General features: G+C 48.9%; 1 protein-coding gene across 1 annotated transcript in view; it reads left to right on the top strand.

Moving 5' to 3' along the window:
* The window catches only part of LOC119951977 (sodium- and chloride-dependent neutral and basic amino acid transporter B(0+)-like), a 206467-nt gene that overhangs the window by 78503 nt on the left and 110877 nt on the right, over nt 1–17087 (top strand). The gene's annotated exons all lie outside the window — the stretch shown is intronic.

Here is a 17087-nt window from a genome sequence, read left to right as displayed (position 1 = left end):
CTACAGATAGCTACACTTATAATATGCAAAGCTTTACTCGCAGCTTCCTCGGGAATGTATTGAATGACTGTTCCATTTAATGAGTGAAAAGAAAAAGTAAATTTGATAGTTTGGGGCATAGACAGGCATTTCACTAACTGATTCCCAAATGGCTTATTGCCTCCATAGTACAGGAGAAAGCATACCACTGACCCGATGCAGGATATTCTGATAGTAGAATGGAAACAGCGAGAGCTCGTACTCAATATTGGAACCAGAGTATATGTGTAGTTGTTATTCAGACAACGTTCCTGCAGTGTTTCAAGTGCAAATAAAGAGATTAGTAAAAGGGACCTCAAAGAACAGATTCTCCATTGCCAGACAGTGGCAAGTTTCACAATTTAATAAAGAATGGAGCATAGGCCAAAAAATCATGATTGATGGCGGTGCGCCAATCACTTTCCGATGGTCCAGTCCCCTGTTGGCTACAAGCTTCATGCCCTAAGCTGGCGGCACCATGCAAAATTGCGATTAGCATGCATTTCAATATGATTAATAGACTTGTTATGGGCCAGGGTTTAGAGAACCCAAAAGTGTATCATGGAGTTCACCTAACCCGCAACCTTTAATAGATTGTGGTATGGGAGCACACGGCCCACTCTACAGTTGTGGTATAGCAGAAATGGAAAAGTATTTTTCCTTTTTAAAGCAAACTGAACATCTTAGCAACCATTAATTCAAATAAAACCCCCAAAGAATACAACACTAAGTAATTCTTAAGCTGTCTTTTTAACATCCAGAAGACTTTAAAAAAACTTGTACCAGAAGCACATCAGGTTAAAGTCACTACTGTTATTAGTTTTAAATCACCAGGATCGATTTACAGTCTTGAGATTAGAGGGATTAATACACCTTCTGGCTGTGACTGCAGCTATCTAGCTCTGAAAAAAAGCTAAAACACACCCTGCTCAAAAACAAAAGTAAAAAGCTGACAGACAGCCCAGCTCCACCCACTCTCTGACATCACTGCAGTAGTAAACACCCATTTCCTAAAGATACTCTCACATGACACTGGTAACTACACTAAAACTTTATCTCCACTGGCAAAACTGCAAACTTTGTATTTCTTGTCCGCTACATCCGTTACATCACATTTTGTGCAACTTTTAAATGTTGTCTCGCCGATTCACCTGCTCTATTTAATCGTTCCCTAAAATTTGACACATAAACCAATAATGTAATTTCCAATTTCTCAGCCACCAAATTTCTTTTCATGAATTTAAGTGGTCCTCTTACCTCATGACCAAAATTTAGTTCAAAAGGACTGAATTTGGTTGACTAATTTGTTGCATCCTTAATTGCAAACAGTACGAATGAAATTTCTTTATCCCAATCCTCTGGATAATCGTGAAAATAAGCCCTCAACATGGTCTCTAATGTCTGATGCCACCTTTCTAATGCTCCCTGCAATTCTGGATGGTACACAGTTGATTTAAATTGTTTTATTCCTCAGCTATCCATATCTTCATTGAATAACCCTGAGATAAAATATGATCCTTGATCCGATTGTATTTCTGTGGGTAGTCTATATCTGGTAAAGAATTTAAGTAACTCCTCCACAATCTTTTTAGCTGTAATATTACTTACTGGAATGGCCTCTGGAAACGTAGGAGACACATCCATTATCGTCAAAAGATATTGATTCCTACTTTTTGTTTTAGGAAGCGGTCCTACACAATCAATTAAGACCCTTGTAAACAGTTCCTCAAATGCTGGAATGAGTATTAAGGGTGCTGATTTTATAACTGCTTGTGGTTTCCCAATCACTTGACGTGTGACATGATTGACAAAATTTAACTACATCTTTATGTAGTCCAGGCCAATAAAAAAAATTCTGGATTTTAGCTTGAGTTTTCCTTATTCCCAAATGACATCCCACTGGTACTTCATGTGCAACTCACAATACCTCCTTTCTCCACCCTACCGGCAATACTAGTTGATGAACGTCTGCCCACTTTTCATCCACCTCCATATGTAAAGGTCTCCATTTTCTCATCAAGACATTACTTTTATGGTAGTAACACTCTGGTATACACACAGATTCCTCTTATGTGTATGCTTTCTGATACATCCGTTTTATTTCTATATGTTGCTGTTGTAACTCGGCCAATTTTCCAGAACTAATAATATCCGCCTCGTCCTCCACCTGTTCTTGTTCTTTTTCAACCATCTGAACAATAATCGTTTTTGATCATTGCACTACAACTTCATCTTCACTCTTTGATTTCTCCTGTTGTCTTAACCTGTGACTTTGCAACCTTGTTACTACACAATCTGCAAAAATCTCAGTCTATTTGTCCTTCAACACTTCAGTTGTCTGATTTTCCACTGACTTATCAACCACAGTAGGCATCACTCCTACCTGCGATCCAGCTATATCATTACCCAAAATAAACTATCCCTGGACAACATATTCCCTACTTAAACTAAAATACCACATCTGAAAAGCAACCACAATATGTTCACCCCTCACTGTCTTTAAATTCATTAAGACAATCCAATAGATAGACTTTTTCCCCCTTGAGTCCCCAGTTTGTTATGGGCCAGGTTTTAGAGAACCCCAAAATGTATCATGGAGTTCATCTGTCCCACAACTTTTAATAGATTGTGGTATGGGAAGTATAAGGCCCACTCTACAGGTGTGGCACAGCAGAAATCGAAAAGTATTTTTTTAAGCAAAACAATGTTTATTCTATGAACTCAAGTTAACCTTTTTAAAACAAACAGTGAACAGCTTAGCAGCCATTAATTCAAATACAACCCCCAAAGAATACAACACTGAGTAATCCTTAAGCTGTCCTTTTAACATCCAGAAGACTTAAAAAAAAACCTTTAAACAGAAGCACATTTTCAGTCTTTATAATACAGAGAGAGAGACTCATACACCTTCTGGCTGTGACTGTAGCTATCCAGCTCTGAAAATGAAATTAAAACACACCCTGCAGCAAACAGTCGAAAACAAAAGTAAAAAGCTAACAGACAGCCCAACTCCACCCACAATCTGACATCACTGATGAACACCCATTTCTTAAAAGTTCATTTATTAAACACCCATTTCTTACAGACTGGAACACCAAATCTTCTCCTGTGATGCTCCAGCCCTCTCAGCCGGGAGTCACGGGGCATGAATTGGTGCAAACCATGGCCGTTCGGGGGAGCAACCATTTCAGGCTTGATGCGGGTGCATGCCTTGACCTCAGGAAGTAGCGCAGCATGATTTGGAGACAGGTGCCTGGACTCGAGAGGCAGGATTCTCCGAAATCAGTGCGATGGCCCGAGGCCAGCGTTAAAAATGGCGCGAAACACTCCGCCGTCGATCCGACCGGAATTGTGGAATCCACCACCCCGGAAGGGACTCGTACCGGCGTGACACCCGTCGCGACTACGTGACCCGGGAACAGGGTCACAGATTCGCGCGGCGCCAATGACAGCGTCGGTTCACAAAAGATGCCACCGCAGGAGAGACGGCAAAATGGCTGCCCGTCTTGCAGCGCCGAGGTTCCAGAAGTGGGATATCGAGGTGCTCCTGGACGCAGTGGAGTAGAGGAGAGAGGCCCTGTACCCCTCAGCGTCGCACCAAACATCAGCTGGTGCCTGTGGAGGGAGGTGGCAGACAGCGCTGTGGCTGTAACAGACAGCCAGTGCCCCAAGAGTAACCCCCCCCCATTCCCCCCTGCCCCCAGGATGGGCGGCACAGCCCTAGCTGAAACCGACATGGCTGCACCCATCCATGCAGGTTGCATTGGCAGGATGGGCTGTGAACCTATGGCAAATACGCATGCCAAATACACACAATCGCTGGTCTGCAGGTATGTGTCAACACTGTTGCCCTTTATCTCTGTCACCCCTCTCTCCACCCCCCCCACCCCCTCCTCCGCACAGGAGAAGCACGCCCATAACAACCGGGAGAGGGTCACCTGAATTGCACCCCCTCACCGTTCATGAAGAGAGGGCCATGGACCTTACAGACGAAGCCGAGGACTGAGAGGTTGCAGAAGCAGAGGACGGGGGCGCAGCACCAAGTGTAACCTCCCATTCCCTGCCCCCTTTCCCCCTCTCGCCTTCCCCCCATCCCCCCCCCCTTCACCCATTCCCCCCCCCACCGTATGCGTGTCTAACCATGCATGCTGTATTGCGTATTGCAGGACCAATCAACGACCGCCCCCAGGACATGTCAGGGCGCCCACAAGACAGGGACCGACTTGTGCCGTCAGGCATATGGCGCCCTCACACAGTGCCGGGACGGCCACGAGCCAGGGATAGACCCGGTCCATCAGGCGTGCGCTGCACCCATCTAGTGCCAATGCGGTGATGCCGTAGGGCCACACCCAGTGACGGGGAGGGCAGCCACACCAACAGGTCCCTCTCCCAGTTGATGCAGGACACCCACACAAAGGACACACTCACCCAGGACACCCAAAGACGGGACGGATGGACAGGAAACACCACCCCAGGGGACCCGGGACTTAGGGTCCAATGAGGACTTTGACATGAGGCCACTGCTATCTCCTACACCCTCCACCATCGCAGAGACACTCATCTCGGTTGGGCACTTCAGCGATGAGGCTTCTAGGACACTCATTGGTGCGCACCACACAGCCAGCCCGGTACAACAGGTGGAGGTAAGAGCAGCTATGGGGCTGGACGGTCGGAGGGCAGACCGGTCCCAGCAACCAGCTGCCGCCCAGACGGGTCCCTGGAGTTGCCACACCCATCCATGGACCCGATGCAATCACGGACCCAGGGATGATCGAAGGGGGTGACAGTTGGCTTGCAGCACCTGCAGACGCAGGTGGAGGAGTCCACCCGCGTGCGGAAATAGGGAGTGGTGCCGAGCATGCGTGCCACATAGGGGCTGGTTTAGCTCACTCAGCTAAATCGCTGGCTTTTAAAGCAGACCAAGCAGGCCAGCAGCACGGTTCGATTCCCGTACCAGCCTCCCCGGACAGGCGCCGGAATGTGGCGACTAGGGGCTTTTCAGAGTAACTTCATTGAAGCCTACTCGTGACAATAAGCGATTTTCATTTCATTTCATTTCACAGGCCGAAACCGCACGGGTGGTGTCTGCGGTTGAGGTAAAGGGTGCGACGGTGTCAGACATGGGGAACAGAATGCAAGGCCTGGGGCTTTCTGTGCAGGCGACGTCCGTGGCCCAGGACATGGCTGCCCTCTCACAGGCAGCCATGAGCCAACTGGAGATCGCAGCGGCACTCAATGCCATGGACCAGACTCAGCAGGCCATCGCTGAGGGCATCGTGCCATTGCCCAGGTGCTGGCCAGCATCACCCAGACACAGACAGGGGTGGGCAACTCCCTGAGCTCCATGGCTGCAAACTTGCAGACCTTTGTTGATACCAGGATGGGTCTCCAGGGCTGGCACTGCTCCACAATCTTTTTTAGCTGTAATATTACGTACTGGAATGGCCTTTGGAAACCTAGTAGACACATCCATTATAGTCAAAAGATATGGGGCCCGATTCTCCGCTGCCCACGACGTGTCAGAGAATAGTGGGAGGACGTCCACGACATTTTTCACGCCCTCCCGCTATTCTCCCCCACCCCCCTCGACCGCAAACACACCTGCTTGCTGCCGTCGTAAAAACGGCTGCAACATCCCCGTTCTGGGCATCCAGGGCACCGATTGGTACGGCAGTACCGCGGCCGTGTCAAGGGGGCATGGGCCCGCGATCTTTGCCCACCGATCGCGGGCAATGCTTCCGTAACGGACGCACTCTTTCTCCCTCCGCTACCCCGCAGGATCAGTCCGCGGGGCGGCCGAGGGAGATGACGGCCCTGCGCATGCGCGGGTTAGAGCCCTCCAACCCGCGCATGCGCGGTTGACGTCATCGTGCGCGTCAGCCGGCGTGACTCTTGGCGCGCGGACTTAGCGACGGTCGCTAAGTCTGCGATGCCGTGCTTCACGGGGCCCCGCTGCTAGCCCCGCCGGGGGGGGAGAATCGGGTCCCGGGAGGGGGCGCGGAGGCTGCCGTGAAACACGGTCAGTTTCACGGCAGCCTTTACGATTCGCCGCATTTGCGGAGAATCGTGGCCATGGGGCGCTATTCTCCGCTGCCCATGCCGGTTGGGACAATAGCGGGAGGGCCTCCCGACATTTTTTGCGCCCTCCCGCTGTTCTTCCCCCCCCCCCTCGCCCGACCCACGTCAAGAATCGCCGCTCGCCATTTTTTACTGCGAGCGGCGATTCTCCACGGCCGATGGGCCGAGCAGCCGGGCCTTTACGCCCGTTTTTTCACTGCAGAAAACACACCTGCTTGCTGCCATCGTAAAAACGGGTGCTGGATGCCCGTTTGCGGCATCCAGAGGCCCGTTTGTGGCGGGAGCACCACCGTTGCGCTCGAGAGGGGACAGGCCCGCGATCGGTGCCCACCGATCGTCGGGCCTGCGTCCAAAAGGGACGCACTATTTCCCCTCCGCCGCCTGACAAGATCAAGCCGCCACATCTTGTCGGGCGGCGGTGGATAAATGCAGAACCGCGCATGCGCGGGTTCCATCAATGGCGTGATGACGTCACCCGCGCATGCGCGGGTTGGAGCCGGCTCCAACCTGTGCATGCGCGGCTGACGTCATACAGACGGCAGCTGCGCGTCATCTTGGCGCGTGGCCTTAACGACAGTTGTTAAGGCTGCGACGCCGTGATTCCCGGGTCCCGCTCCTAGCCCCGATGGGGGGGAAGAATCGGGTCCTGAAAACGGCCATGAAGGCTGCCGTGAAACACGGCCAGTTTCATGGCAGGCTTTACGACTCTCCGCATTTGCGGAGAATCTCGCCCATTGATTCACACTTTTTGTTTTGGGAAGCGGTCCTACGCAATCAATTAGGACCCTCGTAAAAAGTTCCTCAAATGGTGGAATGGGTATTAAGGGCACTGGTTTTATCACTGCTTGAGGTTTCCCTATCATTGGACGTGTGACATGATTAACAAAATTTAACTACATCTTTATGTAGTCCAGGCCAATAAAAATGTTTCTGGATTTTAGCTTGAGTTTTCCTTATTCCCATAGTCTTTTCATGGCAGAGAGAACAACAGTACACCTGCTTTGTCTGGCTTCAGCTCCAACACTGACAAACGAAACCAAAAAAGCACAGACACACCCAAGCTTTTCTCAAAGTGAAACTAAAAAGCAGAGCCAGAGCCCAGCTCCACCCACACTCTGACATCACTGCAGTAACATGAGCAGCCAAACATTTCTTAAAGCGACATTCTCATGACACTCCCAATTTACCAAATGATTGGCCAGGCAAGCGGCAGCTCCATCGCCCTGTCCACCTTTACCCGCCTCCCAGACACAAAATCCACCTTTCTCTGGGACTCCCAAGCCTTCCCTGTCCCTTTGTCCATCCACCCCGACCTTCTACCTTAGTCTTTCACTTCACCTTCCCCCAGTATCCCACTGCCACAACTCCACTCCCCCATCCAAGTAACATAACAACATCACCACACAGCATCGGCCCTGAATTGACAGTATCAGTGGGTCCATGGAATTGAGAATGGTCATGACGACTTGCTATGAGATATGCTGTGGTGCTCCTCATTGTCTGACAAAGCCTATCATCCCACTGGGGTGGGATTCTCCGCGAACCGGCGGGACGTGCCACTCTGACACTGAGGATTGGCGTGAACCACTCCGTCGTCGGACCTCCCGAGTACTCCGCACCTTCAGAGGCTTGGCCAGCGCGGAGTGTCTGGAGCCACGCCAGCCGGCATGGAAGGGCTTGGCGCCATGCAAACCGGCGGCGTGGGGCCTCCACCGGCCGGTGCAAGTTGGCGCATGCGTGGGAGCGCCAGCATGTGCTGGCGTCATCCCAGCGCCTGCGCAGGGGGTTTCTTCTCCGCACCGGCCATGGTGGTGATTGACAGTGGCCGGTGCGGAGGGAAAGAGTGCCCCTTGGCACAGCCCACCCGCAGATCGGTGGACCCCGATCGCGGACCAGGCCACCGTGGGGGCATCCCCCAGGCCCAGATCCCCCGCCCCCCCTCAAAGACTCTGCAGGCCGCCTGTGGAGCCAGGTTCCGCCGGTAAGGTCCTGTTGTGATTTACGCCGGCGGGACCCTACCAAAACTGGCGGCCACTTGGCCCATCGTGGGCTGGAGAATCCGGCCCGGGGGGGGGGGGGGGGGTCAGGGAATACTGGCCATGATTCCTACATGCATGCCGACGATTCTTATCTACCAAGGCGATAGTCTCTGCGATGATGGATGGTGCAGGTGAAAGCAGTGGCAATATGTCAGTATCTTTCCTGGAGCGTTGCTTTGGGGTGTTGGGGGGGGGGGGGGGGGGGGGGGCGGTGGGGGCGAGTGGAGTGACACCACATGGCCCGGCATCGGACAGTGGGCCAGGCCTTATCTGAAGCTTATCGTGTAAGCAAAGAAAAGACATGGGGCATGATTCTGCGACCTTGTTATGTTCTAGCTCAGTGGGATAGCGGGAGAGGCCAAAAATGAGATCCGTGCCAGGCGGCAAAAAGTTGGCGATGGAACTGGCCTGCTCCCACAGGCAAAATTGGGATCTTGCAATAGCATGGCGAGAAACCAATTGTCACCACTTATGCCCCATTTCTATACAATTAACGAGAGCAACCCCACAGCCAATGGCCTCCTGTCATTCAGCGCCCTCCCCTGCAAGTGCTCACGCTGGCGCCGATTACTATTTCTTTTAAAAACATGAACCAGGGGGAGGGCTTCTGTGGGGAGCCGAGGAGGTGAGTAGCCATCTGTGCTCAGCCCGGGGGCGCTGGGCTTGCCGCCCCGTGCTCGGAGAGCGTGGGGGTTGGTGGTGCACTGGGGGGGATGGGCAAAGGGTCTGGGAGGTCAAACCACCTCCCTTACTGGCGGCACGGGCAGGCTCAGGGGTCCTGGGGGGGGGGGGGGGTTTGGCCCCGGGGAGTACCCCCATGGTGGCCTGGCCCGCGATCGGGGTCCACCAATCGGCGGGCGGGCCTGTGCCGTGGGGCACTCTTTCCCTTCCGCATTGCCGCCCATTGTCTTCACGATGGCGGACGTGGAAGTGACCCCCTCCTCTGCGTATGCGCGGGATGAGGTCAGCAGCCGCTAATGTTCCGGCGCAGGAGCGGACTTCTGCCGGCCGGCGGAGTCCCTTCGGCCCCGGCAGGCGTAGCGCCAAAGGCCTTATCCGCTGCCGGTGGGGCGCCAACCACTCCGGCGCGGGCCTAGCCCGTCAAGGTTAGAGCTTGGCCCCTAAATGGTTCACGCCACTCCATCCCGCCGGGAATCCCCGCCCCGCCGGGTAGGGGAGAATCCCCGGTTCAGTGTTGGAGACAGCCAACTGCTTGACTCGTCCCATGGCCTTCGATGCCCCTGACGGGCGTCCTCTGGGAACTGAGAGCACCGGCTCACTTGTCGCTGGAACATGCACAGCCGTTGCGTATCCCAAGACCCGAACTCATCAGAGGGGTGGAGCTCGGGAGAGCTGGTGGACACTGTCACCATTCCATGGGTCGGGTCCGGCTTGGCACCCGTCACCCTCTCCTCCTGATCGGTGCCCTTCGGGCCCTGGGGTTCACCTTGGGACAAAGGGAGCAGGTTCAAGCCCCGGCTGCCCTTGCATCATCTTGCTTTGCCAGCCCTGTCTGTTCCCCATCGTCTGCACCATCGTGTCGACGCAATAGCGATGCTCCTCAGTGATTGGGCCATGCTATGCAGTGCCTCAGCCATATATAATAATGTTTATTGTCACAAGTAAGCTTACTGCAATGAAGCTGCTGTGAAAAGCCCCCAGTTGCCACACTACGGGCTGTTTGGCCACACAGGGAGAATTCAGAATGTCCAAATTACCTTACAATCTTTTGAGACATGTGGGACAAAACCTGAGCACCTGGAGGAAACCCACGTAGACATGGAGAGAATGTGCAGACTCCACACAGACAGTGAACCAAGCTGAGAATCGAACCCGGTATCCTAGTGCTGTGAAGCAGTATGCTATCGTGCCGCCCAATGTCCACCTGCGACTGGGAAAGCTCCACAGCGCCTCGGCCGTGCCGAATTGAGAAGGGGACATGTCCTGCAGAAATTCATCAAGGTCGACCTGGTGTTGGGTGACATCCAGCAAGTCGGACATTCTGCCGGGCTCCTTAGCCATAGCCGTAACCAACTGCACAATGCCTTGGACACCTTCACTCTAGATGCAGAACTCTATAAAGCACTGACTCACAGGTTTCAAGGAGAAGGCTGGAGAAGAGCAGTGAGAGAGTGTAGAATACAGTGTTGAGAGTGTAGAGACTAGTGTTAGAGTGTAGATTGTAGATTACTGGATTATTTTTTACTATAGGAGAAAGTGGTTGAGCTTTAATAAGAAGTGTGAATAAAAGTTAGCTTTGTCAGTGACCTTCGCTTCTGTGGTCTTTGTGAACACTGCAACATCCATCCTGATGACAGAATCACAAAGAACACCACATGGTATCATGGGTATTTTCCTAAAAGTAAACAGTGAGTTTAGAAAATGAGTTTAACTTGTGAGAAGAAAAGAACAATCACAGATCTCGGAGACAGTACTAAGCTACTGATCGTAAAATGGAAGGTCTGAAAAAGCCAGAACACTTTAGGATGACCGGGACACTAAATCTAAACTGGAAAAATTTCAAACAGCAATTTGAAGTTTTTTTTATCTGCCTCCGCGTTACAATAAGCTCCCGATCATCGAAAAATCACTCTCCTCCTCAATTTGACTGGACCGCAGGCATTTGAATTATTTAATTCCTTTGAATTTGCAGACAGTGAGGTTAAGAAAAAAATTGACAATTTTGATTTTCATTGAATGCGCATGTGAATGAAACGTACGTATGTTTAGAAGAAGGCTGCAACTAAAAGGATAATCGATAGATACATTTATAACTAACTAATTTATGAATGAGAGAGCAGTCCTGTAATTTTCTTCCATTGCGGATTTGATGTTGCAGGATCAAATAGTGTTTGGTATATATGATGATATGAGAAAGATTACTAAGAAGACCAATTTTGCCATTAGGAAAAGCCATAAATCTTTGCAAGGTAACTGAGCAAGCAGCAAATAAATATGCAGAGTTCAGGGCTAAAGAAAAAGGCACAAACTTGGAAAACGTGTAGTGCAGTTCAGAAGGCAATGCACCACTGATTGCAGCCAATTTGAAAGTGACATCACCAGCGTGATGACATGCACATGCTGTGGCCACGTCCACTAGAAACAACTGTCCTGCAAAAGGAAAATAAAAACTCCCGATGCAAGTTCAATCATTTTGCTTCACAATGCTGTTTTACTTGAACAATACCGGCAAACAACTCTAAACTATTTTCCAACGATATATGAAGGTAGAGTATACAAAATGAAGGACATGAAGAAAAAGTGTTAACTTCAAATAATGATTCCTCTAGGTTTACTCTGCAGGATAATTTCATGGTAGAAGTGATAACCAGGTTAATGCACTGGTCACTGATGATAGAACAATATTTCAGCTCTCTTATTTAATTAAAGATTGGACTATAACACAATATTAATAGGTCTGAAGTTCCATTCAAGCTGGATATGGGTGAGCTTGCAAATTTAATTACAGAGGCAGATCTAAAACAAGTGAACAAGATTCCAAGCACTGAAAAATCAAACTGTAGGTTGACAGACTACAACAGGAACACAGTAGTGACCAAAGGTTCCTGCTGCCTCATGGTACAGAATAGTGACATCTGTATGCCATTGGAATTTGAAATTGTGGATGACATCAAGTCATGGGGTAGATGCATGCATTATATTGAATTTGGTACAAAGAATACACACAGCCAGAAATTTAAATGGCTCACTCAGTGATAGAATTTAGGAAATATTGAGCAACTTCAAGCATGTCTTTAGTGGAATGGGCACCTTACCATTCACGTGCAGCAATAAACTAAAAAATTATGTTAAGCCAGAAGACTGCCAGCGCCATTAAAAGACCGTCTCAAGGACGAGCTGAATAGAATGCTACAATGCAATATCATACCGGAAGTGACTGAACGGACAGACTTGATGTATGTATGCGCAAACCAAATGGGGCCTTAAGAGTATGTATCAATCTGAAAAATTTAAATAATAACAAAAGAAGAGAACACTATCCTGGATGAAAAGAGAAGAAATAACAGCAGAAATGGTGCATGCCAAGTATTTCACAAAGTTGGAAACTTCTAAGGGATTCTGGCAACTACTCTGGATAGTGGAAGCAGAAAATGTTGTATCTTTTACACTCCCTTTGGCCTATATTGTTTTAACCGATTATCTTTCGGCATAATATCAGCTTCAGAGATCTTCCATTGTGCGATAGACATAATTAAAGGAATGCATGTGTTTGTGTGTATGTCGATGATATGATCATATGGTCCAACACTCCGGAAGGACACTGTGAAAGGCTTAAGAAAGTCTTATCAAGAGTTAATTCCTATTGTTTAAATCTGAACAGAGAAAAGTGCCAATTTGGCATCCAAAAACTAAAATTTCTTGGAGATGTTATATTAAAAGAAGGTGTGCAACCAGATCAAGCTAAGATACATGCCATTGGTCAGATACCAATACCGACGGATAAGAAGGTAATTCTACGGATATTGGGTGTAGTTAATTTTATGGGCAAGTTTATTCCCAATTTGGTCAGCAGAACAACAGCTTTAAGAAGTCTGATTAAAAAGAAAGTTGAATTTCTGTGGACACCTCAGCATGCAGCTGAGTGGTAAGACATGAAATCGTCGCCAACTATAGCTCCGGAGTCTTAGCATTTTTTGATTCCACGAAGGAAACAAAAATATCAAGGGACGCCAGTCAGAATGGCATTGGTGCAGTTTTATTACAGAAAGCAGAAAATGGTCTATAGAAACCAGTTGAGTATGACTCCGATGGAGCAGAGATATGCACAGATAGGGAAAGAATGCCTAGGTATGCTAACGGGCATTACTATGCATATGGCATACCCGCACTTCATTGTGGAAACAGATCATCATCCTCTGGTCAACATAATGAAGAAAGATCTCAATGACATGCCGCCGAGACTTCAGTGTATGATGACAAAACTATGTAGATACGATTTCACGTTAGTCTGTACCCCAGGCAAAGAACTGGTTGTAGCAGATGCATTATCAAGAACTACAAGTTACAATGTTGAGAAAGCATCGGAAGTAATACTCAATGTGGAAGCACATACCACATTTGTCGCAGAAATGTTATCTGTGTCTGATGCAAAGCTAAAGTTAATACGGGATGAAACTGAAAAAGATATAATACTTCAATGGGTGATCAAAAAAACTAAGAGAAGGATGACCTAATGGTAGTTGCAACAGTTTTCAAGGTATCAAAGATGAGCTGACTGTTTTAAATGGATTATGAAAGGAGACAGAATTGTAATACCGTTCTGCCAAGAAGTATTCGGGAAAAGATACATGAAGGGTATCAAGGGATAGAAAAGTATAAAAAATGCCAGGCAGTCAGTATATTGGCCAGGCATCAATAGAGATGTTGACAACTACGTGCAAGCTTGTAGTGTCTGTCAAACACATCAACATCCCAGTGTAAAGAAATCTTTACACTGTACTTGTAATAAGTGAAATAGTTACAAATCTATGGTCAAAGATTGGGATGGACCTGTTCTGTTTCAGAGGGAATGATTATTTAATCATCATTGATTACTGTTCCAATTACCCGGAAGCCATAACGTTGTCAGATTCGACTGCTTACTCACTTATAAGAGCGGCGAAGTCTGTATTTGCTTGACATGGCCATTCCATTAAAAGTCGTGATGGATAATAGATTATTATTATCACAGCCTGGTATGGCAAATGCTCGGCCCAAGGCCGCAAGAAACTTCAGAGAGTTGTGAACACAGCCCAGTCCATCATACAAATCTGCTTCACATCCATTGACTGTCTACACCTCCCACTGCCTGGGGAAAGCGGGCACCACAATCAAGTCCCCTTCCATCCGGTTTACTCACTCCCAACTTCTTCCATTGGGTAGGAGATACAAAAGTCTGAGAACACGCACAAACAGATTCAAAAACAGCTTCTTCTCTGCTGTTACCAGACTCCTAAACGACCCTCTTATGGAAGACCTGATTAATACTATACTCTGTATGCTTCACCCGATGCCGGTGTCTATGTATTTACATTGTGAACCTTGTGTTGTCCTATTATATATTTTCTTATTTTATTTTAATGTACTAAATGGCCTGTTTGAGCTGCTCGCAGAAAAATACTATTCACTGTACCACGGTGCTAATAAACAAATCCATCCAACCATTTTCATCATATTTACAACAACAAATAATGAACAATAACAACAAATACAATGGCAATACCCTAGCCAACAATCCCCTCATCCCACCCACCCTCAAACAGCTTACAACATTTCTAATACAAAACACCAATGAAAAAGAATCATCAGTAACTTACACATTCCAAACCACGCCGCCAATGTTCGATGTCCAATTCATTAACATGCATGATGAACAAGACCCATAAGTTGTAGAACCCTTCCATCCTCCCTCTCAACTTGAAATTTACTTTCTTAAGCGTTAAGAACTTCAGCAGGTCCCCGTCCCCCCGCCATGCCGAGGCGCAGGGCGGAGAAGCCTAACTCCGTCCCAACAGAATCTGCCTTCATGCAAGCAGCAAGGAGAAGGCTAAGGCATCTGCCTCTGCACCCGCTTCCAACCCCGGCCAATCTGACACCCCGAATATGGCTTCTATGGAACCTAATTTGAGTCTCTCGGGCACCACATTTGAGATTACACTAAAGACCTCCCTCCAATACCCCACCAGTTTTGGACAGGACCAAAACATATGAACGAGATTTGCCGGAGCACCCCTCTCCCCTCTCCCACCACAGCGTTCACAAAGATCCTCCCCCCCCTCAAAAAGTAGGCTCATCCTCGCCCTTGTGAGGTGCTCCCTATACACCACCTTCAATTGTATCAGCCCCAACCTCGCGCATGAAGTTGATGCCTTCACCGTAGCACCTCACACCACAACCACTCCTCTATGCTCTCCCCAACTCTTCCTCCCACTTTGCCTTAATCCCATCCAGTGATACCTTTTCTCCCAGAATAACCCCATAAATTGCAGACACCATCCCTTTCCCGAATTCCCCCCACTGCTAATATCTCTTCCAACAGTGTGGGGGCTGGTGCAATTGGAAAGCTCTGTTCCTCCTTCCTGGCAAAATTTCGGACCTGCGTATATCTAAACATCTCCTCCTGCCCCAACACACATTCTTCCCCAGCTCCTCCAACTTTGCAAACCGGCCTCCCAGAAACAAATCCTTTAATACACTAACTCCCATCTCTGAAAATTCACATTTCACCTCCCTGGTTCAAATCTATGATTCCCTTAAATCAGCATTTCCCTTGACCCCGCCCACAACCTAAAGTGCTGGCGCAACTGTCTCCAGATCTTGAGCATCGCCACTACCACCAGACTCACTGAGTATTTCCCTGAGGCCATCGGGAACGGCGCCCTCAACCCCGATCTCCTGCAAGAACTCTCCCCCATTCTAACCCAGAGCGAGCCCCTCCCTCTAACCCAGCCCCGTACCTTCTCAGCATTCACCACTCGGTAATAATACAATATTGACTGCCGCCCTCTCTGCAATGGCACCTTCTTAATCCTAGCCACATTACCCACCCCACCAAATAAACTAGGTAATCATCTTTTCTACTTCCTTAAAAAACACCTTTGATAAAATGATCGTCAGGCCCTGAAAAATGAACAAACACCGCGGCAATACATTCATCTTAATTGCCTGCACCCGACCTGCCAGCGATAGAAGAAGACAATCCCATCTTGCCAAATCCGCTTTCACCATCCCCACCAAACTAGTGATGTTATGTCTACGGATATCCCCCCAATCACATGCCACCTGCACCCCCAATATCTAAAGTGGGTTACCGCCTTATGGAATGGCGCCCCCCCTCCCATCCCTGCTCCCATTCTCGACCAGGACACCACAAAATATTTGCCTTTTTCCAAATTCAGTTTATATCTTGAGGAAAACCCAAACACTCAAAGCAGCTGCAACATACCACCCATCGACGCACTTCGTTCCGACACATACAATAGCAATTTGTCTGTGTACAAAGACACCCTATGCTCCACCCTCCCCCCCCCCCCCCCCACCGCACTATCCCCCTCCACACCCCAGTACTTCTAAACACGATGGCCAAAGGCTCGATCGCAAGAGCAAGCAACAGGCAGGACATAGGACACCCCTGCCTGTCCCCTCGATGTCGAGCAAAATACTCAGAATTCATATTATTCGTGCGGACACTCGCCCTCGGCTCCCAGTAAAGTAATTTTTCCCCACCCACAAATCATGGCCCAATCCCAAACCGCTCCAAAACCGCCATCAAATACCTCCACTCTATCGAGTCAAATGCCTTCTCGGCGTCCAGAACCACTACTACCTCTGTCTCCCTCCCCTCCGCTGGTGTCATAACTACCTTCAAAACCCTCCTAATGTTTGAAAAAAGCTACCTTCCTCTTACAAACCCCGTCTGATCTTTCTCTATCACCTTTGGGAGGCACTCCTCCAACCCGCCAACACCTTTGCATCTTAATTCAAGAGTGATATGGGCCCATAAGACCCCACTCTGTCGGATCCTTGTCCTTCCTCAGCAACAAGGAGATTGATGCCTGCCTCAAAACTTGTGGCAGCATTCCCTTCCCTAACACCACTTCAAACATCCCCACCATCAGTGGCGCCAGCTTATCTGTAAATTTTTTATAACACTCCACCAGAAATCCATTTGGCCCTGCTACCTTCCCCGACTGCATCCTCCCAATCGCATCCTTTACCTGTGCTCATCTATCACCCCCTCCAATGTGGTCCTATCCTCCTCTGCCAACCTCGGATCTTCAAAACTATCCAGGAATTCCTGCATTCGCCGATCCTCTCCCGGTGGTTCCAACCTATACAACCTCTCATCGAACTCCTCAAAAATTCGGAGCCACCACCAATTTCCATGTCCCATCCCGAACCGCTGCCTCCCTCCGAAGTTGGCCTGCCAGCATGCGCACTGCCTTCTCTCCA

Source organism: Scyliorhinus canicula, chromosome 17 (genome assembly GCF_902713615.1).
Source record: "Scyliorhinus canicula chromosome 17, sScyCan1.1, whole genome shotgun sequence".
Lineage (NCBI taxonomy): Eukaryota > Metazoa > Chordata > Chondrichthyes > Carcharhiniformes > Scyliorhinidae > Scyliorhinus > Scyliorhinus canicula.
The sequence above is the reverse complement of the archived record's forward strand: the minus strand, read 5'-3'. Positions and strand labels throughout refer to the sequence as shown.